General features: G+C 34.8%; 1 long non-coding RNA gene across 1 annotated transcript; it reads right to left on the minus strand.

Annotated features, from left to right (window-relative positions):
• Positions 1-427: 427 nt before the first annotated feature.
• LOC121412495 lies at positions 428-5,947 on the minus strand. The gene is made up of 3 exons (XR_005969614.1): positions 5,827-5,947; positions 3,398-3,479; positions 428-1,178 (listed from the first exon to the last, which is right to left on the minus strand). It is a non-coding gene; the product is annotated as an uncharacterized LOC121412495 (long non-coding RNA).
• Positions 5,948-13,362: the final 7,415 nt, after the last annotated feature.

Below are 13,362 nucleotides of genomic sequence, written 5' to 3' on the forward strand. Positions count from 1 at the left end.
ATGTTTCAAATTTCTTATGTATTTCTTTGTTTTTAATTTATTATGTATTTCTTTGTTTTCAAATCTCTATTTTTTATTTTTTTTTAAATCTAGAATAGTTGGTGATAGCCCAAAAGAAAGTTATGTGAGGAAAAACAGAAAAAAAAACAGTCATCTGACAACACTTCTTGTAAAACCCATACATTGTACACACAAAAGTCGATGGAAATTGCCATTTTCGGTGACATTGGTCATGAATATGTGCTATATCTTCACAAGTGTACCCCTGATTTTCGCAAACAGGATCTTAAAATGTGCGTGAGATGTGAAAGAAAAAAGTCATGAAATTTCAGCATATTATTTTTTTTGCATTTAGAAATTATCACGAAAAATGTTGAGGGGGGGGCCTTTAGGCCCCCAAGGGCTATATAGAGTTAAGAGCCAACCCCCCCCCCCCTTTTTTGAAGCTCTGAAACTTCGAAACCTTACTCTTTTACATCAATCTTCCTCACTGTTTGTAATTAAAAGGTTACACCTATTTAAAAAAACCTCTCTGTAATCAAATATGCTCTTTTAAACTACTCTAGGTTACTCATCCTCTTCACTTCAATTTTACTTACTCTTTTGTAATTTTTCAAACTCTATTCTTTTTATTTTAAGTTAAAAGACTCTATAATCAAATATCTTCTATCCAACTACTCTACTTCTTTCTTTCTCACTTTTTTCTTTTTGGTCTTTGAATTTATGTCACTTAAAGCATGTAATTTATATATCACTAGAGATAAAGTTGCTTCCTTATTTTACCGGTATTCAATGCAGTCTTGACAGTACACTATTTCATTCAGTATTTCATTTCACTTCAGTATTGACAGCCTTGCCAGTACTTCTTTCATTATTTACAGCCCTATCAGTATTTCTTTCATGCCAGAACCAGGCAAGGTTAGTGATTTCCACATAAACTTCTACACAGAATGATTCCTGAGTGTCCTTAACACTAGACTGCCATGTACTAGAAAACACAAAGAATAGAAAATTACAAACACAAGAAAGTCACAAAACAGTACTACAAGGACAGAAGAATTGTTAGTTTCACTTGTGTTTTATCACAAATTGCACAAATTGTGCTAGATGCACCCAACAAAACCATAGAGAAAGAAAACATACACTGTTCTTTCAAAAGTCTTGAGCATTGACAGAACCTGCAAAAATACAAAACAAGAAAGATTTATTTAACAAGAATACAATCATTAATGAATCAACTTTCACTACAGCTGCACAATATTGTGATAACATCACAATATTTAACATCAAAACTTAAATAAATTAACAATATTGCGATACAACATGTCTAATGACAATGTAAAGAAATACCAAATATCATTAGGTTTGTGATAACATTTCCTCAAATTGTCATCAATCATCATCCCTTATTCAACTCATCAGCTTCCAAACTAAATAAGGCCATAAAACTGTCAGTCCTACCCAATTGCTTTTGACTTTTCAGTGCACTTGTCAATGTATTATACAGAGTTAAAAAAATTTACTATGTAACTTTCATATATTCATGAGCCACAATATAATGTAGGCAGTGATTACATGCAGCCACACGCATGTGTCTTTACCAGCCAGCCACACGCGTGTGGTCATATCCAATTGAAAGCGGGCCCGATACAGCCACAAGCCACCCTTAGAAGAACTGGACGTTACATCAGTACGTACTGTATATAGCTACACTATGAGATTCCAGCCTATGCAGAATTGCAATCAAATTGGACTCATTCAGGCTCAATCGTTTCTCTAAATTGCTTTGATTTCATTCTCAGTCGTCTTCTCTCCTTCCCTTTTTATTCTTGTTTGAAAAGTACGCCAAGTTTAGCACCAAATTACGCCAGAACTTCTTCAATTTTAGCTTTACTTTTTGTGTCTCACTTTCTTCAGTTCGCGGCAATGACTCGTGTAAGCACTATATACACACGAATCCTGGAAGTAGATTGTGTGTGCTGCAGTACGAGTTGTCATGAAGCAAGCCAGACATGAAAAATAAAACTGAAGTTAAAGAAGTTCTGGTGTAATTTGCTGCCGAACAGGCAAGTGTTTCCAACAAGAACAAGGCAAGAGCGATTTTGTGTCTCACCCACATGTGAAAATAACCAGAAATATCGTGATTTGCGAGGGCACACAACAGAATTGTATCGAAACTTCATGGTGAAATGACTGTGATGATAACACTTGTCATAAGAGCCTTGCACATAAACTTTAATGTTGACCTGAAAATGAACTTTGACCTTACCATGTGACCCTCAACTACACCATAACATGCAGGTCTCCTAAGTCCATCTACCATCCAAGTTTGGTTGAAAAGTGACTACCAGTTGCGAAGTTAGGTATCACAAGGGTGTCTTACAAGTATGTAAACTTTAACATTAACCTCAAAATGACCTTTGACCTTACCATGTGACCTCTGACTCCAGCCTGACATGCAAGTCCCCCAAGTCCATCCACCATCCAAGTTTCATTGAAAAGTGACATACGGTTGCGAAGTTAGGTGTCATAATGGAGTCTTGCAAGTAAACTTTAACGTTGACATAAAAATGACCTTTGACCTTATCGTGTGACCTCTGACTGCCGCATAACTTGCAGATCCCCCAAGTCCATCTACTATCCATGTTTGATTGAAAAGAGACTTACAGTTGCGAAGTTAGGTGTCACAAGGGTGTCTTACAAGTATGTAAACTTTAACGTTAACCTGAAAATGACCTTTGACCTTACCATGTGACCTCTGACTGCACCCTGACATGCAAGTCCCCTAAGTCCATCTACCATCCAAGTTTGGTTGAAAAGTGACTACCAGTTGCGAAGGTGTCACAAGGATGTCTTACAAGTATGTAAACTTTAACTTTGACCTGAAAATGACCTTTGACCTTACCATGTGACCTCTGACTGCAGCCTGACATGCAAGTCCCCCAAGTCCATCCACCATCCAAGTTTTGTTGAAAAGCGACATACGGTTGCGAAGTTAGGTGTCATAAGAGTGTCTTGCATGTAAACTTTAACGTTGACCTGAAAATGACCTTTCACCTTACCATGTGACCTCTCAGTGCAGCATAACATGCAGGTCCCCCAAGTCCATCTACTATCAAAGTTTGGTTGAAAAGGGACTTACGGTTATGGAGTTATGTGTCATTAAGTTTTATGACAGACGACGGTTGGACACCTGACAGATGACGGACGACATTTGGATCCCTAAGTCTCGCCTTCATCTCTGGTGGGTGAGACAATAAAAGGAAAGGAGAGAAGACGACCACAGACAAATCATGTGCATCAAATTATACTACTTTAATGAACTGCTAAAAAAACATTTAGAAACATTTTTAATCACCAAGTAGGCCTAGATCAACTTATATTAAAATATACTTACACACAAATGAGGCTGCAATTGACAAAAACTGAAACTTGGCTTTGAAGAAGTCTTCGATTTAAACTCAACTGATGTAAACTGTCTTAAGAAAAGTAAAACATAAAATATGAATTAAATATTTGCATAATAATTAAGCACCTCAGTAAAATCAATAAAAGACATTTTTGAAAGCACCGGAACTCCTCCTCACACTCCCTTCATACATTGTATATCAAGAGATTCAGCTAATCTTTCCTCTACAACATGCTGATATGAGCGGAATCACAATAAAAATTCAACTCATTCAGGCTCATTTCATTGTTCTCTAAATCGTTTCACTTTAATCCTCAGGCTCAGTCATCTTCTCTCCTTCCCTATCTATTTTGGTTAACATTGCATGCCTGTTCAGCAGCAAATTACGCCACAGCTTGTTGCACTTCAGCTTTAGTTTTTGTGTCTCGCTTTCTTCGTGACAACTCATACTTCAACATGCATAAATTACATTACAGTAGTACACATAACCGGGACTTGTGTGTACATTACATGTTTCTGCATACACAATTAGTATGAGTCATCACAGAACACACACACACAGACACAAAAACCTGAGCAAAGGTAGCTACCTAGACAGTACTCTAGTGAGCTACCTCAGCTCAGGCTCTGATACTTAAGGCTAAAACTAGTTCTGGCTCAGTAGCCTACTAAGTAGGTCTAGCAAGCCAGCTAAGTCTAGCTGCTATTTAGGCCTATCTCTCAAACTTGACCCTCAGCTCAAGGGCAATCCTGTATTTTAGGGGTCTAAATTATTTTAGGTTGCTAACTTCAGTTCAGGCAACACCTCCACGACCGCTGTTAACAGTACTTCAGTAGAGCGTACATTCGTGCCAGGTATCGCAGGCCGTTTATTATTTCTTCATTCTACATGTATAACCCCCCCTCCCCCGCCATGACAAGTAACACTGATAACCATTGGTTTGATATACCATTTGGCCTATACTCTTCATCCTTCACCCATAAGTGCTCAGATATACCCTCTATTATGCCCCAAATAATAAAACCCTCTAGACCAACGCGTGCTGCATGCCATTATATCTTCATTGAATACCCCCCCCCCCCCAGCATGTACGTACTCACTACTGAACTACCGTTAACAACAGTCCTGGAGCTGTTGCCTGAAGCACAGCAACAAATTGTGTACAACGGATAGCGGAGCGTGAACGTACCGGTCATGTGCATTTTTGCTTATGACATGACATCATCCAGCCACTGCCGAGAACCAATTTATGAATGAAAATATAGTAAGCATGTGCAGTGCAAGCCTTTTATTACCCCACACAGAATTCCACCAAAACAAGTGTGCAATTCTCTAATCACCTCGTACCAAAATCAACCTAGAATTTCTCTTTCGCGTATTTTATATGAATTATGAAAGGTATTCTCGGAGGATCCATTTTCTCACCGATACCGCACAGGTAAGAGAATTTCGATTACTTTTTGCTTTTCCGTCAAAATCTTACAAATTAGTGTCTATATGTCATCGTATTCATTGAAATTTGTAAAGTCTATCGCAACGTGCACAAAGTCAATTGGCTTCCGGGTTTCGGAGTGTTGCGTGAATATGCATCAAATTGCAGAGTTTCGATAATTTTGTATTGATACCGGAGCGATCTGATCACGAACCAAGACCATTTACTGCGTGCACATCGTGACCGGATATCGTTATCACTATCGATACTTCCGCATGCAGTGTGAAGCAATTATTTTTCGGACCACGTGATCATGACGTGTCTGCGCGATTGACCAATCAGCGGTCTTCGAATCGCTGTGCAGAGACAATCTATCCGTTGTACACAGTCTATGGACAATTGTTCGTTGTGTGAAGTTAGCAATCTAAAATAAGTTAGACCCCTAAAATACAGGATTGCCAGCTCAAGGGTAACCAACATAAGTTCTCTACACCGTTCTCCAAACAAGTTCTCTTTTGACTTTGGCACCACATAGATAGTTTGTACGTCTCTACAACGCTATCAAATTACATGCGCTATGACACTGCTAAAGTGCCATGAGTGCTATGCAACACCCCCGTGATTCAACAGAATACGTTATTCATAATGAATATTCATTTCTAGCTCCGGTAATCGGAATTCATCGCTTACCGGAGTTCCCTGGGTTAATCATGCAGATGCCCTTGCCATACCGTACTGCCTGATCTAGGCTAGGGCCTAGGCCTACGTAGTACCGGGTACGTGCCTGCATGCCGTGGCCGTCATGCCTCATGCCCGTGTAGAAATACGACCAATATTTCACAGCATTTCGAGCAAAACAACTTCAACGACTTTCAAAAGCGATATACGAACACACTTATCCAAATCTATATTTGAAACTATTACAAATAAATGTAAAAACTTTTTGAAATAAACATTAAAAATTTACGACTCAACACCACTCACCTCAGATCTCTAAGCTAACTGAAGAATCCTCTCAATTCCCAGGATATCGTACTTTTCAACACACCAACTACAAAGGAAAAAAATATGCATCCAAAATTTGAGCTGACCGTATTCCTTTCAGGTATTATTTAACATACTTTTTTCAAAGGTATCACGCCGCATTTTTGTGAGAAAAGGACGCATGTCAAGTTAACACATTTTACGCGTATTCTTTATTACTCTTTCTCAAATCATCATTTCACATTCCAGTTTTCTTTGTCTTTATCTCGGCCACTCTATCTCTACATTCTTCCTCTATTTCCCCCCAAATTTCAGTATGCTATACATATCTGACTCTATTTTTTTCCTCATATATGCGTTACACAAACACACACACATGCACACAAACACCAAAACACATAAAGCATGTCATTATTATGCACTGACATTCTACAAAACGGTAATTTTGAAGGTGAAAATGACCTAAAAAATATCTCAGTTAAAATCAAACGGCAACCTCTCCATCCATATATTTACCTAGTCCATCAAAGATGAAGTTGTTCACATGTGACATGACACATCCTTGTTGCATTGCTAATACGAGGATCTCGATAGCATTAATTATTCCAATATTCAAATGCTCATAACTTTCTCATTATTTGTCCCATTTTTCTCAAACTTCCTTTGTTCTTCTTTGATTTTTCTGTTTCAACAGAAGCCTACTTGTTCCAAAGGCTTCATTCCCTTTAAATATCATGTACATGTTCATATATCAAACACCTTAACCAAATTAAATAACTATAGAATGTGATATAATTATGGAAATGACTTTGAGATTTTACAAATGTTATAATAAAAATGGAAGTGAATGTAAGCTCTAAAAACCTGAAATCAACCATAGAACACCACACAAAACACACAATTAAAAATGTTCCCATCAGACCTCAAATAATTCTCGTTTATAGACTGATTTACACATATACTCAAACTTTATGCATGCAGTTTTAACAAAGGTTGATCCTGACAACCGAAAAGCTTGTCCAACCTTTGCCCAACACAGCAACAACTCAAATAATCAGAGTGGATTCCAAGTATTGTATTATCACTGTCAGGCACATGTAAATTAAATAACTTCTTCCCAAGTCCCAAGGAAAGGAACATCCATAATTTGAATATATCAGTGAAACAGTCTATTTGTGTGATATGTACTTCAAATAACTCTTACAAATCATATTTTATAAACACTCATATTATACAAATATATGATTTTAATTATTCATCGATTTCACAAAAAAGTCAAACAATAATCATCTGACATTAAACAGTCAATTATCATTAATTACACCAAAATCAAGACAAAACAAGCCAAAATCAATTTTGTGTCTCGCACACTATTCAAAACAATCAGAAAAACCGTAATTTCCGAGAGCACACAACAAAATCATATCGAAACTTCAATGTGAATTGACTTAGATGAAATAACCATTCTCATAAGAGTCTTGCAACAATTCCAGAGTTACAATGCTAAAAGAAAAACATGTCACTGTCACTTTGATTTTTGACCTCTGCACCTCAAAATCAATTTGATAATCAATATAATTTCTGAGATCTGCCCTAGTGTCATTCACACCAAATTATAATGAACCTAAGTTAAGGTACTGCCAGTCATGGAAAGTTTATTGACCTTTCACCTTATTCAAATTCAACTCATATTCAAACTTGACATGTGCATTCAGGAGATGGTAAATTTGGTGATCCAACCTCGAAGATATAAAAAGTTATTATGTGTACAATACAGCACAGTGCTTTCTTTCTTTGTTCTTCTTTGATTTTTCTGTTTCAACAGAAGCCTACTTGTTCCAAAGGCTTCATTCCCTTTAAATATTATGTACATGTTCATATATCAAACACCTTTAAAGAACCAAATTAAATAACTATAGAATGTGATATAATTATGGAAATGACTTTCAGATTTTACAAAAGTTATAATAAAAATGGAAGTGAATGTAAGCTCTAAAAACCTGGCATCATGATTTAATTCCATTTTGATATAAATTCAAACTTACTGACTAGTTATCAACCATAGAACACCACACAAAACACACAATTAAAAATGTTCCCATCAGACCTCAAATAATTCTTGTTTATAGACTGATTTACACATATACTCAAACTTTATGCATGCAGTTTTAACAAAGGTTGATCCTGACAACCGAAAAGCTTGCCCAACGTTTGCCCAACACAGCAACAACTCAAATAATCAGAGTGGATTCCAAGTATTGTATTATCACTGTCAGGCACATGTAAATTAAATAACTTCTTCCCAAGTCCCAAGGAAAGGAAAATCCATAATTTGAATATCAGTGCACAGTCTATTTGTGTGATATGTACTTCAAATAACTCTTACAAATCATATTTTATAAACACTCATATTATACAAATGTATGATTTTAATTATTCATCGATTTCACAAAAAAGTCAAACAATAATCATCTGACATTAAACAGTCAATTATCATTAATTACACCAAAATCAAGACAAAACAAGCCAAAATCAATTTTGTGTCTCGCACACTATTCAAAACAATCAGAAAAACCGTAATTTCCGAGAGCATACAACAAAATCATATCGAAACTTCAATGTGAATTGACTTAGATGAAATAACCATTCTCATAAGAGTCTTGCAACAATTCCAGAGTTACAATGCTAAAAGAAAAACATGTCACTGTCACCTTGATTTTTGACCTCTGCACCTCAAAATCAATTTGATAATCAATATAATTTCTGAGATCCGCCCTAGTGTCATTCACACCAAATTATAATGAACCTAAGTTAAGGTAGTGCCAGTCATGGAAAGTTTATTGACCTTTCACCTTATTCAAATTCAACTCATATTCAAACTTGACATGTGCATTCAGGAGATGGTAAATTTGGTGATCCAACCTCGAAGATATAAAAAGTTATTATGTGTACAATACAGCACAGTGCTTTCTTTCTTTGTTCTTCTTTGATTTTTTTTCTTTCAACAGAAGCCTACTTGTTCCAAAGGCTTCATTCCCTTTAAATATTATGTACATGTTCATATATCAAACACCTTTAAAGAACCAAATTAAATAACTATAGAATGTGATATAATTATGGAAATGACTTTCAGATTTTACAAAAGTTATAATAAAAATGGAAGTGAATGTAAGCTCTAAAAACCTGGCATCATGATTTAATTCCATTTTGATATAAATTCAAACTTACTGACTAGTTATCAACCATAGAACACCACACAAAACACACAATTAAAAATGTTCCCATCAGACCTCAAATAATTCTTGTTTATAGACTGATTTACACATATACTCAAACTTTATGCATGCAGTTTTAACAAAGGTTGATCCTGACAACCGAAAAGCTTGCCCAACGTTAGCCCGACACAGCAACAACTCAAATAATCAGAGTGGATTCCAAGTATTGTATTATCACTGTCAGGCACATGTAAATTAAATAACTTCTTCCCAAGTCCCAAGGAAAGGAACATCCATAATTTGAATATATCAGTGAAACAGTCTATTTGTGTGATATGTACTTCAAATAACTCTTACAAATCATATTTTATAAACACTCATATTATACAAATGTATGATTTTAATTATTCATCGATTTCACAAAAAAGTCAAACAATAATCATCTGACATTAAACAGTCAATTATCATTAATTACACCAAAATCAAGACAAAACAAGCCAAAATCAATTTTGTGTCTCGCACACTATTCAAAACAATCAGAAAAACCGTAATTTCCGAGAGCATACAACAAAATCATATCGAAACTTCAATGTGAATTGACTTAGATGAAATAACCATTCTCATAAGAGTCTTGCAACGATTCCACAGTTACAATGCTAAAAGAAAAACATGTCACTGTCACCTTGATTTTTGACCTCTGCACCTCAAAATCAATTTGATAATCAATATAATTTCTGAGATCCGCCCTAGTGACATTCACACCAAATCATAATGAACCTAAGTTAAGGTAGTGCCAGTCATGGAAAGTTTATTGACCTTTCACCTTATTCAAATTCAACTCATATTCAAACTTGACATGTGCATTCAGGAGATGGTAAATTTGGTGATCCAACCTCGAAGATATAAAAAGTTATTATGTGTACAATACAGCACAGTGCTTTCTTTCTTTGTTCTTCTTTGATTTTTTTCTTTCAACAGAAGCCTACTTGTTCCAAAGGCTTCATTCCCTTTAAATATTATGTACATGTTCATATATCAAACACCTTTAAAGAACCAAATTAAATAACTATAGAATGTGATATAATTATGGAAATGACTTTCACATTTTACAAAAGTTATAATAAAAATGGAAGTGAATGTAAGCTCTAAAAACCTGGCATCATGATTTAATTCCATTTTGATATAAATTCAAACTTACTGACTAGTTATCAACCATAGAACACCACACAAAACACACAATTAAAAATGTTCCCATCAGACCTCAAATAATTCTTGTTTATAGACTGATTTACACATATACTCAAACTTTATGCATGCAGTTTTAACAAAGGTTGATCCTGACAACCGAAAAGCTTGCCCAACGTTTGCCCGACACAGCAACAACTCAAATAATCAGAGTGGATTCCAAGTATTGTATTATCACTGTCAGGCACATGTAAATTAAATAACTTCTTCCCAAGTCCCAAGGAAAGGAACATCCATAATTTGAATATATCAGTGAAACAGTCTATTTGTGTGATATGTACTTCAATCTTACAAATCATATTTTATAAACACTCATATTATACAAATATATGATTTTAATTATTCATCGATTTCACAAAAAAGTCAAACAATAATCATCTGACATTAAACAGTCAATTATCATTAATTACACCAAAATCAAGACAAAACAAGCCAAAATCAATTTTGTGTCTCGCACACTATTCAAAACAATCAGAAAAACCGTAATTTCCGAGAGCATACAACAAAATCATATCGAAACTTCAATGTGAATTGACTTAGATGAAATAACCATTCTCATAAGAGTCTTGCAACGATTCCACAGTTACAATGCTAAAAGAAAAACATGTCACTGTCACCTTGATTTTTGACCTCTGCACCTCAAAATCAATTTAATATTCAATATAATTTCTGAGATCCGCCCTAGTGTCATTCACACCAAATTATAATGAACCTAAGTTAAGGTAGTGCCAGTCATGGAAAGTTTATTGACCTTTCACCTTATTCAAATTCAACTCATATTCAAACTTCACATGTGCATTCAGGAGATGGTAAATTTGGTGATCCAACCTCGAAGATATAAGAAATTATTATGTGTACAATACAGCACAGTGCTAGCCATAGAAAGTTCACTGATCTTTCAACTTTGACCTTATTCAAATTTGACTCATATTCCAACTTGGCTGTGCCTTGAGGATATGGACCTCTGGTATAAATTTAGTGATCCTACTTCAAACATATACAAAGTTATAAATTGTACAACACAGCACAGTGCAAGTTATGAAAAGTTCATTGCCCTTTGACCTTATTCAAATTCGACTCATATTCGAACTTGACCTGTGCTTTTACAAGATGGACCTCTAGTACGAATTTGGTGATCCCATCTCAAAGCTATAGAAAGTTATTGGGTGTACAACACAATTGTTGATGATGATCCCGACACCAGAAATAATGATACCTATGTCTCACTCCGCTATACAGATGAGACAAAAACTAACAAATGGACAGATGGATGAAAGAGCACAAAGCGTGATACCATAACACATCCTGTAGGCAGGTGTATAAAAATACAATTTGATGCAACGCTATAAAAAATAACCTTCCACTATTTCAATAACTTCATTATTACACAGAGCATATAAAAAAGTTAACACCTTGAAAAAGGTCTTAGAATTAAAATATATACAACATGTGGGTAATTTTTTCACTTAAATTTTGGGTATAAATCTCATCTATCTGATGAAAATAACAGTTTTGAGAAAATGTTACACTTGAGTGAGCACTGTCCATTTTTGTAAAGCTCACAGAAGTCTGTTTGCACCAAAATGCTCATTTTCTTGCTGTGTCAAAGAGAAAGGGCAAAATCAAACTTACCCTGCGAAACTTTATTATTATTATTTATTCAACAAATATACAAAAATAAGTTTCAGTATAAACAATACAAAATAAGAAATATCAACCATTCAAACAGCAGAGACAAAAAAAAGTTAACTTAATTATTGTGGCATGAAGCCTCCTGTCCCAATTCCAATGGTTGATTTACAATATATATTAATAACTAAATAATAATAAAACTCTCATGATTATAAAGGCAAGTATCATGCGATTAATAAAATATATAAATAAATTTAGTAACATTTCTCATACATTTCCCTTGCACTTTTAATCAATTAAAATAAAACAGATACATTAAAACATTTTGTAACAATTTTGCCACCTAAATTAAAATTTTAACATTTACTAAGCACAATATTTACCCTTTTTGTGCTAGCTGGATGTAACAACATAACTCAATCTGAATAAAAATTTATAACACACATCTCCAGCATTTTTTACAAAGTTTTTATCATTTAAAGTGGTTTAAATTTCATTTTTCATTAAATACTTGATTCTCTACAGTTTTCACAATGATGAACCATTTTAAAATGAAAATCAAGTCAAAGCCTTTTTATGTAAATCACAGCTCAGTATAAAGGAAATATCGTCTCAATGGCCTCGACATGTGGGAGAGTCAGGTGGGGCACAATGCACTCTTTAAAGGGGAATGAAAACTTTGGAACAAATAGGCTTGTGTAGAAACAGAAAAATCAAAGAATAAGAATAAAGAAAGTTTGAGAAAAATCGGACAATAAGTGAGAAAGTCATGAGCATTTAAATATTGCAATCACTAATGCTATGGCGATCCTCCCATTGGCAATGCAACAAGGATGTGTGATGTCACTGATGAACAACTTTCCTTTTGGTGGACTATAAAATACCCTCAAAATGTCTCTTTTTGCTTTTTCTTATGATGATACAAACTCTATCCATGATGTATTTTAAAAAAATATGTATTACATGCCCTCATGTAGAAAGAACACATGATCTATGGATAGATGTGATAAAAGAAGCAATTCAAGTGAAATATATACTAAAGTAATGGGGAGAGTTGTTCATCAGTGACATCACACATCCTTGTCGCATTGCCAATGGGAGGATCTCCATAGCATTAGAGATTGCAATATTTAAATACTCATAACTTTCTCATTTATTGTCCGATTTTTCTCAAACTTTTGTTGATCTGTTTCTTTGATTTTTCTGTTTTCACACAAGCTATCTTGTTCCAATGGTTTCATTCTCCTTTCAAGTGTTTTGGGCAAAGAAACAAGTTTTAAAACGTAAGATATCTCAAAATCAAATTTACTACCTAAATTACATCCAAATTTTGTTGAAAATTGACTTATGGTTGTGGACTTAGGTGTCATAAGACAATGTTGCATGCAAAATTTAACATTGACCTCAAAATGACTTTTGACCTTATCATGTGACCTCTGACGCC

This window comes from Lytechinus variegatus, chromosome 4, assembly GCF_018143015.1.
Source record: "Lytechinus variegatus isolate NC3 chromosome 4, Lvar_3.0, whole genome shotgun sequence".
In the NCBI taxonomy this organism is placed as follows: Eukaryota; Metazoa; Echinodermata; class Echinoidea; order Temnopleuroida; family Toxopneustidae; genus Lytechinus; species Lytechinus variegatus.